Source organism: Buteo buteo, chromosome 7, assembly GCF_964188355.1.
Source record: "Buteo buteo chromosome 7, bButBut1.hap1.1, whole genome shotgun sequence".
In the NCBI taxonomy this organism is placed as follows: domain Eukaryota; kingdom Metazoa; phylum Chordata; class Aves; order Accipitriformes; family Accipitridae; genus Buteo; species Buteo buteo.
This window is the reverse complement of record NC_134177.1, coordinates 16,956,998-16,976,455: the sequence shown is the minus strand read 5'-3', so window position 1 is coordinate 16,976,455 and position 19,458 is coordinate 16,956,998. Positions and strand designations below refer to the sequence as shown.

Below are 19,458 nucleotides of genomic sequence, written 5' to 3'. Positions count from 1 at the left end.
CTTGAGTATAATTTTATTTATAACATTTAACCAAGAGGTATATGTTTTCCCAATAACCATACATAAATTTGAATTTCATTATAAAATAGTTGGCATTTGAAACTTCATTTTTGAATGTCACATTCAGCAAGTTTGGTGAATGATAATTATGATATGCCTCATAATTTCCATTTTGTAATCATCAGTGCTGTTTATTTTATTTTATTTTTTATTTACTCTGGAAAAAGAAATGCATAGATACTTTGGAATGAGTAAGTAATACAGATTAAAGACGTGACATTTTAACAATTAAAAGGGGGAAATATGCAAACAGATTAAAAGACTAACAGCTGCAAAAGAATAAGATAAGCAGTCTTCTGTTTGAGAAAAACACAAAGAGGACAGGAGAGGCCTTAAGCTGGGATTTTAAAACATGGCTTCTTACCCTTTAAAACTAAAAACCAAGCTGAAAAACATTCTGACAGGAAATAGGAGTTTATATTTTGAATTGGAGCTATTCAGGTAGGACCTTCCCTTATAAAGACAAGTACAAAGAGGAGCTAGTGGACTTTTGAGTAGTTATGTAAAGGTTCTTCTGTGACATTTTTTACATTACTGTAGCACAATATATTTTTGGCTAAGCAATATACCCTGCTGTGACTAAACTTTTCAATCCCTTTTATCATCTCCCCTACACCTGATGTGCAAACACAAAAGATCAATCCTCAATAGACAATAACAGCCATTGCTGCATTTGTAAAGTTGAGTAGAATCTAAAAATAAAAATAGGGAAACCTTGACTCTTGTGCTTCTCTGACATGGTAGTTTTGTGTAAAAAGCAAATTAAGTAAGCTAAAGCAACTGAAATACTAATGTACATTTCTGAAACATGAGGCTCTTGGCAGACATATTTCTAAATTAAAACCATTAAAACACTGAAGTTCAGTGGTGTTTTTTTTTCCTTTAGAATGATTTTTCATGAGAAATTCATAGTATTTTAATATGGTCTCTAGAACTGGTTAAATCTTTTTTTATGAAATATTTTTTCTAAATCCAGATGTTGCATAAGAATGTGTTAATATCAGTGATGGGTTAATTGAATAAAAGTGAAACCATGCAGTTTCTTCCTTATGTTGCCACAATAGCAATGTTGTTTCCAAGATTTTTTTATTATTTTTATTTTTATTTTATTTTATTTTATTTGTTATTTCTTGTTTCAATGGTCCTAAGTTGAAATCTGTGGATGAAAAACAAAACTAAAAAACTTCTGAATGTAATTCAAGTAACAGTGTTGGGTTTTAATATGTTGGAGTTTCACAAGTATTTATTTTCCCATAATATTTGTTTAAAAAAATAATCTTGTTCAGCAAAGCCAAACATCATTAAGATGAGATAATTACCACCTGAAGGAAGAATTCTCCTTACCTTTCATATGGTCCCTGTAATCATTTTTAGCTGTTAGTAATAGTGACAACTGACCAACTGGCCTGATACTTAGGTACTGGACTTAAATATTGACCTACTAAAGTCAATGAAGTACTGTCAGTTCACATTTTCTGGGGATTTAGCACTACATATTTCATTTAAGGAGACACATTGGCAATTGAAGAGACAACTTCTGTAAATATCATACATAAAAAAGTTAATGCCTCTGCAAAGAATATTTACTGATAAAACGTATTTAAGTAATATACCTTTAAGTCATGCATTCAATATTATCATGCTGCACTTCTAGTTAAAAGTCAAGAATCAAGCCTGAAGGGTTTCCAGTTATATCAAACAATGATAAAGAAATGATTAATCTTTCAAAATGCATTGCTTAAAAGAGAGGGAGAAATGAAGGGTAATGTATAGCAGGACTTTGGATCCTCTTCTGTGTTTCTAAAGTGATTACTTTTGACAGTGGTCGGTTGACAAGTACTGCAAGATGCTCCCTGGGAATGCCTTCACATTTTCAAGAAAACATATTTGTCTGTACTCTACGAATACCCTAACCAGTAAGAATGTTGCCTAGAATACTTGCAGAAATATTTGTAAATTATTAGCAAGTATTGTAGATTACAGGAAGGCTAATTTAGAGTCACAGGTATTCACATTGAGAATCTGATGGTAAGACTGACTTAAAGTTATCAAATCTTTGCAATGACTTTTCTCTGAATAAACTGAGTACCATTGCATTATTTAATCATGAAAATTCAAATGGAATCTCATCATGTGGAATATGGAAAAGTATTTTATTTTATATAAAAGCATTTTAATTCTTATTATTTAAGAGACAATTAAAAAAATCATTATAGGCATTTTAAGGCACCACCCTGACAGTTATTAAAAGCATTTAATTTTTTAACTGGAGGTCATGGTCATTACATATAGTCTTAATCTTTATTAAGACAAATTCATCAATTTATTGGTATTTCAAAGGTTTTCCATATGCATTAATCTTTCTCCTATGAACAAATAAAAATATGAGGAAATTTTCCTTCTTTCCAATGGAAAACTTTGGAATATCTAAGACCAGGTGTAACCAAATTATTATTGTGATAATATTTTCTTTGAATACTGAAAGTCCTATGGCTTTGATGTTGCAAAAATGCCTGTGGTTGATAACTGTGGGTATAGAACCTGATTTGATGTCAGTTCTGCTGCATGACACTTCTGAGTTACAAAATTAACACTTTCCTTCAATATTCCATTTAGGGGGTAAAAGAAAAAGAGATAAGCAGTAGACCAAACCAGGCTGGAAGGTGACTGACAGCAAAGTGTGAGTAGAAATCTATTTAGGTTTAATTTTTGTGTAATATTCATCTATGATGAAGGTGTGCAGTGTATGAAAACACAAGTGGCTTTGCTAAATACATAAAATAAGCAACACCACATTTTCCATGGTTCTTTGTTCTCAGTTCCACAAATCTAGTCTTGCTACATTTAATATTTTCTATGTGAGGGCAGAATAGACTAGGTGATTTTGGATATGAAATAATTTCTTCAGAATGAATTTTTTTTTCATATTCAATGTATTTAGGGATTAGTTGCACAAAGACATCTGGTCTCTGAATTGAACTCTAAAGCCCTGAACTCTAACACCCTAAATGCTGTCTACAATCTGAAGAGGATCTAAATGCCATAGAACTCGTACATAAGAGATAGTTAAGTAAGTGGGGAGCATTCCAAGGTAACCCATAGAAAATGTTGAATAAAGAAGAGAGTTCAGATCTAGCTATTTGACTTTTCTCTGCTGGAGAGAGAAAAAGCTAATTTATAGACAACATATGTTGCTTATTGCTTTATCTTGTAATTTACTTCAAATGCATGTCTGACTGTATATTCCTGTCAGTGACTGTGAAATAAAAAATAGTTTTTGTGTGGTTTTACTAGAAACATAGCCATTTAATTAAATTTTAACATATTGTGGTCTATCACTTTAATATATGGTACATTAATTTTCTATGACACTGGCATGCTGTGCTGATGGATTTCTCAGTCTACCAAATGAAGTAAACTAGGGACTTTCCGGGCAGTTTAATTTTTTTCTAGATGCAATGGCATTAACATTCTTTTGGGGAAGACAGTTATCAAAATTTGATATTTCATTAATTGTTTGAACTTCTTTTGTAACATGTATTCAGTCTTGTCACTGTAGTAATGATTGCCTGTTATACTCCACCTTTGTTAGTGAAAGTACCACAACCTTACTCAATGACAGTTGGGCTTTATTATCAAAGAGAAATTATTTAAGAAACTGGAAGTCATAAATATCTTTCTACTATGGCAATAATCGTTACCATCCTCTGCAATTTCAAAAAAAAAAATCTAGTCTTATCATTAAGCTTTGTATGTTTGGTGTGTTTTTTTTTTATTTGTGTGTGTGTGTGTTTCCCTTCAATAATTTCTTTAAATTTGTCAGTGATCAAATTCCTTGTCCCATAATAAGTACATGTTTAAATTTTTTGTGCAGGACTCTTGCGTCTACATTGTGTAACCTGATGATATGGAAAAGAAGTTGCAAACCTTCTTTTTTTATTTCCAGTTGTGGGTCAGTGATTATTACAAACTAGAAGATTTTTGTTTCTTATTAATTGCTTTGCTGAAGCAGGAATGGCTGGGACATATTTCTTTTATGTTCATGTCAGGAAAATGTTCCCTGAGCATCTGACGATTATGCTTATGTGTTAGTATTAGTGAATATATTTGTCCTTTGCTAGATTCTCTACAGCATATAAAAGAATTTCTGTCCCTAAGAGTTTGTTTGAAGTAAAAGACGAGAGACAACAGATAAGAAAGGAGTGGGGAGATGAAGAAACTATATGTTGGTATTGGTATACTAGTATAATAAGCATTCTAATAGGTATTTTTTTAGTATTGTCATTATACCTTCACTTCATTTTTGGATCACTTACAGTGACCTCTTAGTGAAGGAAAATTTTTCAGACGCATTTTCATTGATGTTGGTAAGGAATTTATTCAAAGGGTAAGGTGCCACAGTGAAGAAAATTTTAACATACTTCTGACTTTGCCTTCAAGAGCATACTGGAGTTCAGATCTTAATGAAACTTAAGTATAATCTCTATAGGGTCTGAAGACAAAGATGGAGATGTGGAGTGAAGCGAAGAGACTAGACATGGGATTCAAGCTCTGGTCTTTGAGGCATAATTCTGCAGAATTCACAGTTTCATATTGGAAAATGCAGTTGAAATATTGCATGTATCTAGTCAAGGATAAAGGATATTAATAGGAATAAAATATGGGCTAATATCCTGGGCAAACATCTGAGGTGTGAGGGGTTGAGTTAGAAAGGCAATGATATCTACAGCATGGCTTTAGCTCGTCTGGGTGTGAAAAGTATAGACATTTCCAACATAGATCCTGCCAAAGTGGAAAGAAAGGAGGAAGATGAGCTTTTTAGACAGCTGCAATTTATTAATTTTAGGACCAAATGTACCGTGTTCCTAATCCACTACTTTGCAGAGGTTTTTCTTATTTCACTACAATTCATACTCCAAGGGCAGAATATGTGTGGTGAGGAATGCAAGTAAAAGATCTTATGGGCAACAAAGATGTTCCGTTCTTGGTGTAGCATTACGAATTTCTGTGGCCATCTGCAATACGTTGTGATATGGGATTGCTTCTGAAAAGGTAGCATTATGCAGCAGGAGAGACTTTCTGCACTCTTCTGCTCATTAATGCAACTTTACTGCACTTTGTGACTGTGTTGCTTCCCTTTTGGTACTTTACAAAGGATATCGAAAGGGGTTTTGAAATACTGTAGGTTGATAAGATGCATTTTCAGGCTGTAAAATTACAGAGGTAATAGATAACATTTAAGTAGAAAGCACTTACCATAAATGATGGTTTATTGTTGTTTTTCTGTCAGATACGTAGTTTAATGTGTAATTTATGACATTTCCATCAAGCTAGTTCTACTGCACAGTCTTGATTTTTCAACTATGATATGAAACTAGACTGAATTCTGTTTCTGCTCTATGTTCACATTTTAACTCTTCAGAAACAGTTGACTTTAACAAACATAGCTTTTATACCAATTTTATGGTGGAACAATTCCGGCACTCCTGCTTTCAGGAGCTTCATTGTCCCAAAGGGTGTCCAGCTCAAATGGATGGTCAACAGTCAACAACTGTGAAACCATCCCTCATCTAGAAGGAAACATTCTTGCAAACAGTGAATTATTTGGCTGTGTATACAGTGATTGTCATGATGACAACTTAGTTGCATCACAACTAGAATTTGCAATAGTAGCTAAGCTACCCAAACTACCTCCTATGTCAACACTATTCCTCATATGACTGGAATGATTTTTACTATAGTAAAGCACTGATTTTATTGTGCCCAGGCTACAAGGCTCTTAATCATCTAGCTGTGTAACCTGTACATTCACTAGTTGTGTTGCTTTAGTAGAAAGTATAGGTTATTCAGAAAAGCAAAGTGCCAAATCCTCCTATATTGCTTAGCTTTATTACACACACCCTAAAATGATTCTCTCATGTCTGAAAACATGGTGGTGTTTACTTTCCAGAAGCACAAGATATGGTTTGTTCTGTATCAGAACATATTTTTTCTCTGCTTTCTTCCTGCATCAGTTAACAAGGGTGTTTCTCACCACTCTGTTGTGGCAGAGTTTGGCAGAGGTGACAGAGGTTGTGCTGGGTTGTGATGCAGCACAGCAGGCTAACCTAAGCAAACCATTAATGCAAGCCACGGTGTGGTGGGATTCAAGATTAAAAGTTACTTCAATTTTCTAATCACTGGGAGGGCTACTTACAAGAGGGCTGTTTCCTATGGCAAGTGGTAACACCAGGAACTGTAAATAACATGAATGTGTTTGATCTGACTGAGAGTTGAACTTTTGCCTTCCTAATGCAGCATGCAAAGCATATTAATATGCTGAAGATTGTGACTGTGATTCCCTTAGCATGTGTATTTGCAGCTTCTGCTTAATACACTGCAAGAGTGTGCTATGCAGAGATGACCGGTTGGAGAGTGCCTGCCTGGCAAGGTATCTTATCTGTGCTATGTCTTAATCTAGTCATCTTGCCTCCAAAGTGAAAATAAAATTTACTTCAAGGAGCTCAAAAAACTAATCCTCAAATCTTTCCTATTCTTTGACTCTAATATAATCATTACATTCACACTTTGCATTCACAAGTCCTTTAAAAGGACTTGATAATTATTTTTGCTGTTCAGACCTATCAAATCCTGAGTATGATTTGTGTAATCTACTGAAGTTCTTTCTGGTTGTTTTAAAATCCTCATCCTAGCACAGTTGACCTGGTTAAAATATGTAATAACTCACATTTTGTGGTTAACCAGGACAGAATTATAATAATGCCAGAGTCTATTAAAGTAAAAGGCTATGCTTTTATTACTTAAAGGTCAGTGAAGTCCTCTACAGTGACATCTGTGTGACTGCATTGTGTTTTCAATCTTTAGATACGGCCACATTATGTATTGAAATTCATCATGAATACTGGGGAAAGAGTATTAGAAAATAATTCAGATTTAACATTTTTATCGTGCACTAACTTGCTTTCACCAGCTTCCTGCAATTTGACTGCTTTTTCCCTTCAGCAATGATTATACTATTCCTTAATTTTGTCAGACAAAATGGTAGTAACCTTAGGCAATTACGCTAAAATAACTTGTCAGATACTCATTATTTTATTTTTAATATCTTAAGAAATTAAATGCTTGAAAAGGCAACAGACTAAGGAGCTGAATTCCTCCATTTATTCATAGGACGGTTTCAGAAGAAAGGATAGCCGAGCAGAGTTCCCATACTGCCCAGCAGCGTATGGCTTTGGGTGCCTGGCCCCTGAGGGCCGAAATGGCCCCGTGCAGCCCCCTGGGGCCTCCCCCCACCCTGCCCATGACCCAGGACACTATTCAGCCCCCCGCCAGGCCATCTATCGTGGCCTCCAGCTCCCCACAGCCCTGCCCTGCTTGACCATGGGCTCCGCAGAGCCGGGCCTACCCACAGGCTGACATCCCAGCCTGTCCCCAGGGACACGCTGAGGGCTGGGGCTGCCCCCGGCCTGCCCTGCTGCCCTGGGGACCCCCCACTGCTGCTGGCCCAGGGGATCTGCCAGCCAGCCCTGCGCCCTAGCAAAGCCTACATGGGGAGTCCCGGACTGACCTCGGGAAGAAATTTCATTCCCTACACCAAGTTCACCACTGACCTGTCTGCCAGAGGTACTTCAAGTGCCACTGCTGCCCGGCAGGACCTCAGTGTCCTGAGCTGCACCTGAACAAGGCTGTAAAAGGACATCTTATCTTGGTATCTCTCCAACACCCTGATGCAACTTTCCTGCGAGAAGCTCTAAATATTTTTCACATGCTTGGCCTAGAACCACCATCTCTGGCTGTGTTCACCTATCTCAGCCTCCAAAGTGCAGGATTGCCTCAGCCAGTCAGTGGGAGAGAAGGAAGCGTCTGGTTTCTTGGAGGAAATTTATCCTCATTTCTCACGGGAGTTCAACCTCCCTGAGAGGAAGGGAAGGGAGAAGGGAAGAAAAGCTGTGGTAACTGATTGGCTGCTCTGAGGGCTTTAGTAGAAACTGTTGTTTGTAAGCTTCTTAGGTTATGCTCCATGGCAGATATATTACCATACACAGCCAGAATAGCTGTGCTGGAAGGTTCAGGGAGTCTCTCCTGATCCAGCTGGATCCCTGCAATGGTGATTTCTGTCACTGTCAAACAGCACCTAACCATCCTGCTTGAGAGGCTTGATTCCCCAAGTGTTACCCTATCTCAAGGCCTTGATGAATTATTATTTTTTTCTTTTCACAAACACTCTGTTAAGAAACACATCTCTGCGACAACATGATATATGCACATACAAAGATGACATCTCACTATCAAATTGCAGCTCCACTTAGGACATGATGGGGAGAAAACACCAAGGGCTTGCTTTTGCAGCTCTGTGGTACTCTGAAGAAGGTGTCTTAATACCTTGGTCTTTGTCTCCCACGTGAAGGAAAATAGGGCCAGCAGCATTTTGGTCTATGAGAGGTTCTTGGCCTTGCTGAGCGTACTGCGTCACCTCCCTCCCTCTGGGAGGTTTGTTTCATGTTGAAGAGCAAAGGATATCTTTCACTGAGGCATACTTTGTAGACTTAAAAGCATTTTGCCTGTTCTACAGTGCATTGCTTTCAGTTTCTGTGGGGTTTTTTGTTTGGTTGGTTTTTGGGGTTTTTTTTCAGAATTACTTTGACTAGGAGACTATCTTGTTACTATTAACAGCCTTTGAAAATGTGCATTTCAGGTAATTTTCACAGATCTTGTTGACATTATTCTAGTACATACTGCACTGTACTTCCACAAATGACATACTGCCATCAGTAATGAATATGATAAACTTACCAATTCTAAGAGAATAAATATTCCAACCTTTGAAATTCTCTTTATATAAAAAGTGTGTGACAGTCCGCTGATTTAAACAAAAGATACATTTCATCCCAAATTATCTCTTGATAGATAACTGACCATTACACCTCCTTGTTCTCTTTCATGATTATTAACAGCTTGGACATATTTCTTGTAATATCTCTCTATAAATAATTCTAGGCTCAGAAGTTTGTTTCTTTTATAAATTAAGCCATCCAAAAGTGATAGCTCATTTCTCCATAACTAGAATCTATCCCCTCTGGGGACAATTTATCCTTGCAGCAGCTAACCTTTAGGCATTATTTCTTTCAGAAATTTATATTAATCATCTTTGCCAGTTTCCCTCTCAGTCTTTCTCTTCCCACAGTCTTCTGCTGCAGTCAGAACACCCACCAAGTTTTCAAAATATTTATACTGCTGGTTTTAGATGAGGAAGGGTTATCTGAGACATTGTTTTATTAAAACTGGATTGTTTAAACACCAGTCGTCAATGATTGCACACTGAAAACTCAAATCTGACTTTGCTTATAGAGTAGGGGATGTCTGTTTTGTAAAGTCAGTCTATACGACAGGTGTAGATACACATACATAATCACTATGGATTGTCCTCTGAGAGAGAGACAGGTACAATAAATGAAAATTAATTTGAAGCAAGATGGCAAAAAGTAGAACTAATGTTTCTCAGTTTACTTTGCACTGACTAAAAGGCAATAAGTTAGCTTGGCAAGAATGTCTTTCCAAGCCTCTGTTGTGCCAGCTGTTAAGCCTCAATGCCAGTGATTAGAGGAAGAGACACCTGCATTTCAGAAACATCCCCTTCCATTCTCATCTACTGTTCAAAGTGTAGCTGTGATTCCTCAGTTAACCATGAGATGAATGGACTCTGTGAGGGCAGATTGACATAGCTGCCACCTTCTACTTTGTCAAAGTTACAAAGGCAACACTACACAGAGGTGAGATACTCATAGTAGGGGTGGGATTATACAGACTGGAGAGCTGCCATTCTGAGTGAGGAGACATACGAGACTGGCACACCCATTTAAGGTAAATGTTTGGGGCTTCTTTTAGATCAAACAATTAAGATGTGCCTTAGAGAATTTAGTGCTATCCTTGTAGCTATAACTCACACTGATGGAACAGTTGCAGTTCATGTGCTCAATGGAATTCCTTTACAGACTATTTTAAAACATTATTGATGTAGGTGTTGCTGGCAGTTGCATTATTTCTTTTCTATTGATTAAGAAATTTAATCAAATGGATTTTTTAATGGCTTCAAACAGTCTAAATGATTCATATGCTGCATTTTTAACATGCTGTCTCAACAAATCGGTATTCTATTGTGTTAGAGCTGTAAAAGAGCATTCTTGTTTTCATTGCTATGTGCATTGTTGAAGAAAAGAGCATGCGAAAGTTCACACAAGTGTCTGTGAAAGTATTTTTTGGGGTGTTTCATGTATTTAATCAAGCTTTATTCTCCTGATACTGGTGATTGATGAACAGCAAAGAGGAGAATTTCCTGTGACAAGTCTATGCTGTAATTTAATTAAAAAAGAAAATTTATCAATGCTGCACCTCAGCGTATACCCTTTAGAAAAGTTATCTGGAATCTTATGGGAAACGAAAGAGGTTGATGTGGATTAGCTCTAATAAGACTCCTTTGGGTCCATCTTATTTCCATGTAGGTTCCAAATATACATATATATATATGTATTTATATATATACACAAACTTATATATACTTTCATATATATATATAAAAAAAGTGAGACACTTAAAATTTGATACTATTGACTTGTATCTGTTTAGTTTGCAGAGTAGAATTATTTCTTCTGATGTTAATGATTGGGGAAGTAGATAGGAATAAAGCTCTCAGATTTTAAGGTGACATGAACTCCCACTCCAGTCCATCATTGAATGTCCCTACAAATGTCTATCAGTAATGGCTGAATCTATCCCTAAAAAGCTTCAATGTAAGAAATTCTACAACCTTTGTAAACTATATATTCCATTACTTACCTATCTGTACTTTGAGAAGGCTTTTCCTGATGTCTGTCTTGTACCTTTCATGCTGCAGCTTAAACCTTGCTGCTATATTTCTTATCAGCGGTAGCAATCTCATTTTCACCTTCTATTTTTGCTGAAGCAGTATTTGAAGACAGTTATCCTGGGTCCTTTCAATATTTTCTTTGCTAGACTAAAATGACGATTCCTGGTAATACTTCCTCTGCCTTCTTACTCACTCTATGTAATAGAGATTTTTTTCCATGATTACACAAGCTACCAGTTCTGTATCTGGCAATGTCTCACAAAGTGATTTGTATTACCTCATCAATATCATCAGTTGATAGATGTTAGGTTTGGTGTATAGTCCCATTTATTATATTGTTTCTTCTTTTACTTTTTTTTTTTCTTTTTCCTGCTGACATTTCAGCTGTATGAAGGGCAACTTCTTTAGTCTTTTATTTATGAAATGAACTGTTTTCTCATTTGATTTTACTTGTTGCTGCATATTCTGGATTGTTTAATCTAATACTAGAAACTGTTCTCCTAAAATTACTTCTTAGACTTCATTATCTGGGATTGGGTATTTTTATTCTGTAATGGCTAAGCTTTCATGATACTGACAAGCTCCTTCATTCAGCTGTGACATATGAATGCTTCTTGTGGTCCCTACTTCTCAGAATAAAAGAAACTTGATTTCTTAATTTTATTCATTTTCTCTCCTAATCCTCCCATGAATTTTTTCCAATGCATCTAGTTTTCTTATTCCTTTCCGAAGTATTACTTTCCTTTAGAAATATTTTCCATTATCACAAAATCACATTGTTTTACTTGATCTGGATTAAATTATTCTTGGTGAGATCTTTATTTGGTTGATTTCTTCATAGAGAGGAAAATCTCGTATATGTTCCCTGAAACCATTAAACCTGAAAGCTGTAGCTTGTTCTAAATGACTATTTTCCTATAATGTTCTAACAGTGACTCACTTCCAGTTGCTAGGGCATGTAGATTATTTCAGTTTTGCAATCAGAATGTAAGCATTTCTGTATAAGTCCAAACGCAGGTGAAGAGGCATTTTTTTTTTTTTGGCTGGTTGTCTGATGATAGAATAGACTATAGATCAGCATCTGAGAATAGCTCTTCATTTCTCTTTTGTCATGCTAATTGTTATGGTTTCTGACTCCACAGAAAATGAAAGGTAGAAATGCCATGGCTTTGAAATTAATCCACTCTGAATTAGTATTATATTGCTGTGTCTGTTTAAATAGACTGAACATTATTTGTGTACTGGTTTTGGAGGAACTGAAAATACGGGTTTTGCCTGATTATTTTTTTCCCCTGTCCCTGATAGAATAATCACTTTGGAAGAGAGATTGGTATAATCTACCCAATTTGCAGATCCAGACATTACCTTGTGTCTTTGGACTTTGAGAGGGTAATGACAAAGAAGTGCTTATGAATGTTGTGTTAATTTAAGATATTTAGTATTCTGTCTCTTAGATAGATCTACTTTGGCACTTTAATTAACTGCTTGTTAATTCTAGACTTGCACATTGTTTTGTGCAGAGGCTTTAAATAAGATATGCCTATGCTGAGACTATATTAACTGGCATATTTTAGCAGTAAATAGTTTCCAACTTTACGTTTTATGCATCCCATATATCATTTGGCTTGTGATTCAAAACACACAAGACATGTTTCCAGGGTTTCATGTACTGTAAATAAATGTAAAACAAGCTCCTTGAGCAAAAGTGCTATAAAGTAATCAGCACCAGGAAGGCTAAGAAGCTAAATGGTACTTGGAAGATTGTAATTAATATTAATCTCTTGCATGCCAGAACAACAGATGAAACTACTCCACCTCTTTTGCTTGATACGCAAATCTGGCTGAATGGCAACATTGTGTGATAAACACACTACTACAGCAGCCACTGGTTGATTTTTAAATATGTAGTAAGAGGGGAAGAATTTAAGAAAGAAAGAGTGTGCATAGTTAAAGAATTTCAGCAGCTTAAAGCCTATCAGTGTTCTATTTTCATTGATAATAGGAAGGGAGAGGGCAGAGATTATACATTTTTTGTGTGAAATGGTTCAGGTAGAAAACTGACCTCCAGTACTCTCTTTACCAGCATATGTTTTTCCTCAAACTCAGAAAATCAACAGACAAAGTTCCTGGTAAATATGACTGGACAGTTATCCATGTGACTACTGAGAAGTATATGTTCCAGCCTTCTCCGTGCTCTCACCTTGTCTCCAAAATGCTATTCCTATTGTACTGTTACAAAAGCTACTCTCCTCAACTGACTGTTGGTCCCTTTTCTCCTCTCCCTTGTGGCAAGCTCCATTCTTCTCCCATCAGTGCTGGAAGAAAGTCAGGTCACACTCTAGTTTACTGCCTACTGGGAATTTCATTCTCTAAATATTCAGATTGCTGTAGAATTAGCTCAAATTCAGAATTTTTTCATAGTTAGATGCTCTGCTTCCATGTCTGAAGTCAAGATTGACACTTCAGTCCAGCTCTTTCTAGATCAGGGCTTTGTAAGATACTTCTTCCTCTGCCCTTGAGTTTCTTATTTGGCCAGCTGATTTCCTCCTGGTTTCAAATTCAGAATCATCTGGGACAAAGACAAGATCACTTTACCCATTGCAGTCCTGATTCAAACCCTGGTCAAAGGAGACAAAGTTCTGTAATGGTATTTTTTTCTAAGTGAGAATGACAAAGAAATAAAGTGCACTTTAGTTATATTCAATTTGATTTTTAAATGGGATCAAATTTCTCATTAGACATACATACTGACTAATAAGGTTTATTTGTAATGAAACATAAATACATTAAGCAGTTCTAGAACTTGATAATGACTATGCATACTCTGTGTCAATTTTTAAGTGTCAGAATTGCAATAAATTTAACAAGATTAAAGAGATTTATTTTGCTTCCTAGGTAGCTGAGAAATTGTGTTCTGTGCTGACATGAAGCTCTTAATTTTCTTGACAGCTTTTTGGATTCATTTGTTATCAGTTACATCCTTCATTTTAGTCTTTGGTTTAGGTCTTTATAACTTCTGCTATGTATGGCAAAAGTTTACCAAAGCCTTAGCTTTGATCGTCTATGTATGACAATTAAATATATGTCAATAGAATGCTATGTCAGAACTTCTGATATTGTCAATCTGATACTTTAACTAGCTTAAGAGAAACCTTTTCCAACACAGCAGAGACCCAGGAAGATGGCAAATCACCTGTATTTTTGAATTATCAATTTTATTCACAGAACAACACTGGAATTTTCAGAAGTAGTCAACAATTGGCTTAACTCTCCCTTTTTTGTTTTTAGCCAGTATTAATGACTTGAGGGATGTTTCTGCATCTTCCATGCTGTTCCCAGAAGCTTGGCAGTCAGCTCACTCTACTGGAAGGTTAGGTTTACTTAGTCTCTGATAATAGCGTTTTTTCAGACCTGTTTTGACCCAAAGGGACATTTGTTCAATACTATCTTCTGTGGGCTAATATAGAGGAGAAAAAGCAGAATTTCTTTTCCAGACAGCTCTACTGGTGTACTTGGAAGCCTGTAGCAAAATGAATAGTTATAATTTTGAATATGTGGGAGAGGAGCTTTTGAATAGAATGTTTCAACTCTAAAAAGCTAATTTTCTATTTGTCATTATTGCTATCATTTCAAGGGGAGTTGGATGCTGTTACAGTTGATTTGGACCCCAACTTACAGTATGACGGCCCTGGATCAGGCTCCTCTGTGAAGATGTGCCTTGACCCTTTGATTAAGCTTTGTATATGTAACCCTTAAATGGGCAAATTTTCATTCCCACCCATCGCAGTTGATGGGGTGACTTTTTTTTTCTTTTCAATGTCTTTGATTGCAATTATGTTTTTCTTGCTTTCAGGCAACTGGGTGAGATGAAACCCACCTAGACCATTGGACATTGTTGTTTCCTTTGTTCTAAGTGGGTTTTATTGCTGGGTTTTTTGTGTTGTTGCTATATCCATACTGATAGGGATAACTGGTTGATTTTCCTGGAACAATACAAAGTAAAAGAAGGAGAAATGGAACAAAACAACAAGAAAAGCACAAGCAGTGAGAATCTGGCTGTTATGTTTACATACAGAGCTATGATACCCACTGTGTCTTTTGAATGACATTGACAGGCAAATTTCTGGAAAAAAAATTATTTGATTTTTAACAGCAAAGCCTCAGATGCTGGAAATTTTCACACTGTCCTAGTGATATAATAACCCTTCCCATATTAAAACAGAAAAAAAAACCCAGCCCATAAAATAATAACCTGACAATAACTGATGAGATTTGTTTCTTGGTTTTTATTTCATTCCTAGTAGTTGTGTATTACAGGGCTGATCAACACACAGTTTTCTGAAGATGTTGAAAAATGGAAGGACAAGCCAATGTATTCATCTCACTTCTTTACAGATTTCCTATTTGTTATTCTAGGCAAATTTTTCAAAGCTGGGAACCTCTTCTTAGCTGCCTATGGAAGCACTGAGTTGAATTCATTTGCCTTCATGCTTAGTTCTTACTTAATTTTCTCTTCTTGGCATAAAGTGTTAGAACAGCTGTGCCATGTGCTGTTATTCCTAAAAAGGGATGGTCAGACTGACTGGATAGAAGTGAGAGCATTCCCTAGCACTTGCCTGGCCTTTTCCAGTTATAGCAATCAACATTTCAAGAATTAGTTTTGTTGCTGATGCTGCATGGTTTTATCCATGTTTTAGCAGTCTGCTGCCTTTGCAGAGTCAAGATCCAATGTGGTTCAGAAACAGAGTAGAAGGTAATGGGAGTAATTCCCATTTTAAAAACAACCTATTGTCCCCAAAATGCTTGACTGATGTATGGCTTTTCCTCTTGACATTTTTCTGTGCTATTGGTAGGCTACAGCTTTTTTTTGTCCTTAACAGCTTTGTATAGGGCCTCCTATGGGGTTTTTTTGTGGGTTTTGTTGCCTTGAACGTTTTTGTGTGTCTGTGTTTTTCTCCATTTGTCTACCTGACTCTGCATTCAGCTGTCCCAGTTTCTGTAAGACTGATTTTACTGAAAAAAATTTCTGCAAAATTTGATGTTAAATATTTCCTTCTCTCTGATTATCCCCAAGTGATTCCTTCTTTGTTCATGCCATTCACATCAATTTTCCTCCTATAATTTTTGTTTATTTGGGACTCTTAAAAGTATTGAAATTATAGTTTTATCATCTTATTTCTGGCTTTGAACACATGCTTTGGAAGTATTTGTTGTTGGTGATAGTATTAAAATCTCCACAGAGACAAAGGAATAACCCTTTTCCTTTGCTGTGCAGAATGATAGATGGTAGATACATGTCACTATGTTTTTATCTGAGAAGCATTTAACCTGTTGTGACTCTTTATGAACTTTGCTTACTGAAGAAAATGAGTGTGGTGGATATAGTTTGAGTTCACACTGAACTGCTTTTTGGGCGTCATTATTAAGCAGAGGTATTATCAAAGGGTGGGAATGGAAGGACTAGAAGAAATAGAGATTGCACTTATGTTTTGTATTGGTTTATGCATTTATTTTTATAGACTCTTTTATATGTATTTGTAACTGCTACAAATAGGGATATTAGGTCTGAAGTACAGGTGAGTAGCCCTTTTAAAATAAATATTTTGGAATCATTACTCCTGGCATACGGAGGAGGAAATCATACTTTCATAAAGGCATCTTCTACATTGTATTGATACAGCTGCATTCACAATAAGGGCTTTTATTATTTCATCAACTTTGAGTAAGAAAAAAAAACCAGAATTAGAATTGTTAATTAAAAAAAAAAATCTGAGAGGCTGAGCCCACAAAAACCTTATATGAAGTAGCATATTGAGTGCTTACATAGGTATCTGCAATTTTACAGCAGAGAGAAGAGAGAAAAACAATCTGGGAGGTCACAATTCAATTTCAGAGTATTTGTAACAAATTTTTTCATTTTGAAATTTTTCAATATTGTAAATCAACATTTATGTGAATTGAAAACTCATATCATGTAAACAAAAGTATGAAATCACTACTTTGTTTTCAGTTTTTACAAATATTGTATTTTTGATATTACAGATCCTTTTTCTGTCAAACCTTCTTGAAAATGAAATTGTCTAGTTCTATAATTGATAGCATGTCAGTAAACTTTTAAAGAACACTTGAATTTTAAAAGGACTCCCTTTAAAGTATCTCCTGGTTTTCAATATTTTTATCAATCCTACTTGGCAAATACTGGAGCAATACGAACAGTTTAATTCTGGCTTGAGAGAATTCTTCCCTGGGAAATTTTTTTTGGTGTAATATACTCATGATATTTGGACAAGAATAACACAAATAGAGTTTAATTTTCATATCCAAACTAAGACAGACTGGATTTGATGTGTTCATTTATTTTATTATTTAGTAATTGTCACTTCTGGGTTTTGCCAAGACCTAAGATTAACTGACCATCTGTCTATTTTACTACAAAGCAATATCTTCTATTAATTATTGGCAGTTAATTTTGTGGCAGAAATTCAGAGAATGTGGTATGGTGTTCTGATTTATTCAGTGACATTCACAGAAATCTAGTAAATCCAATCAGAGAATTAAAGGATACTTTACAGAAGAAAAGTGTCAAGAAAAATATTCACAACTGTCACTATTTAAAAATACGGCAATGGTATGCTTCCATGTCGTACTGCTTGGTCAGATTTACGCTGAACAGCTCAAACTTTTATTAAATATTTCAGGAAGGAAGATGTAGCATCACTGGGCACAAGTCTGGAATATTTATGCCTGTGTGAGTGATCTTGTGTCTGCAAGTGCACTAAGAATATGAAGAGATGCTACTCCCATGCATTAGGTACTATAGATTCACATCCAATTTTACAATATGTCATAAAGTCATAAATATGTCATAAAATATGCCATAAAAGTGTGCTTAGAAGCAAAAGGATAACTGGAGATAATCAGCTGTTCTCTGTTTAACTTTCCAAAACTGACAAGTTATTTAAATTCTTTCCTTGCAAGGTTTCTGGAATATTTATAGGTGGAAAAACACATCCTTTCCAACAGAATCCACTATTTGAATTTTACTACTATTGAAGTTTGTGCAACTTTTCTAGATCTTCCTTTGGATTCTTTTAATTTCATTTTTGTTGGTGTACTTAGATGACCTGTAGATGTCCTTATTAGGGTGATTTTCATCCTAATTCTTGTTCAGTTAAGATTATGATCTTATGTTCAACAAAGTTCTTTACAAAGCTTCTGGCAGTAATTGGTCCTTGATCCTTCTTTTGTCCTTTATGAGTTAGTTCCCCAACCTTTTTGCCATTACTTTAGAGGTTAAAGTGAACTCAGAGCTAGTGTATAACAACTGTGCTTCTTCCTGCCTGACACAGATACTTTTACAATGCATAATTCTCCTTCAGGGAAATGAGCAAGGGTTGTCTCTGCGGTTCCTTTGTGTTAACCAGCATGCCAAATTGTAGTAACTGGAGCTGCCTATTTGTAATGAAACAGCATCTTCAAAGCAGCTGAAGGTATGTTGTGCTGCAGGTTGTGGTGTATATTTAAGAATACCTGCGTCAACTTTAAATATAATAACACAGAGACTAGAAGCACCTATGTAACTCCACTTAGCCTAATTTTCTCTTGGTGAGACTCTTATTTTCTGAACAAGACATATAATTTTTGCTCCAAATTGAGTAGTTAATTCTTCTAATGTACAGGGATATTCTTTCAAGTTGCTTGTGTGGTTGTTCTCAGTATTAGCATTCTTGTCCAGGGTGTAAACCAGTTAGCACTAATATCCAAAGCTGTCATGGTTAGACTACTTTCTGTACATTCATGCTACATCCATAGAGCTGGGGTAGATGGTTTGAATTGGCAGAACAGCAGATGGATCCTAATACTGCAAGTTTTGGGGAAGAATTTCCCAAAGTAGAGTAATTACTGTGCATTGGCAGAGGCTTTCTGTGTGATATCTTTATGCTTTACATATTTATGTATTAGGCTTTTATTGTTTTCCTCTGCATAAAAGGGAATCGGAAACAATTTGAGTACCTTTTCTGTGGCGCTCGGACAATTCTCTGAGCCTTTCTATACATACTACAGAAAAATACCATATAAAATATGCAAAACCATGCTAAAGTAGCTATGTTACCTTTTCGATGTGCTGTGTAGATATAAAGGCTTGCTCAAGAATCTCCACCATGTTTCTGTGTTGTACTGTATGCATAGTCCACTCTCTTGGTTTGTCTGAAAGTTATTATAAAGCATCTTAGATTTGTCAATAATTGATCTTCCTAGTTATACATAAAAGCTCATTTTACAAGGCTTATTGGCATCAGCAAAGATTGGTTGCAGAATTAAACTTTATTCCCAACTTGGTTATATAACTAAGTGTACAAATGAGAAATCAAAGCATATCATCAGAAAAGCAAATATAATCAGGAAATTAAATGAAAAGATCTACATGCCACTGATAGAAAAGCAGCTGTTCTGTTTACATTTAGAAAACTGCTTTAAATCCAAGAGAAGATAATTTTATTATCAGGAAATATTAATATATACAAGAAATGGTG

General features: G+C 35.7%; 1 long non-coding RNA gene across 1 annotated transcript in view; it reads left to right on the top strand.

The window, feature by feature from the left end:
• LOC142033348 (uncharacterized) overlaps positions 1 to 19,458 on the top strand; it is a 171,248-nt gene that overhangs the window by 91,562 nt on the left and 60,228 nt on the right. The window contains exon 3 of the long non-coding RNA XR_012651146.1: positions 2,677 to 2,740. This is a non-coding gene — a long non-coding RNA (uncharacterized LOC142033348). The remainder of the gene's footprint in view (positions 1 to 2,676; positions 2,741 to 19,458) is intronic.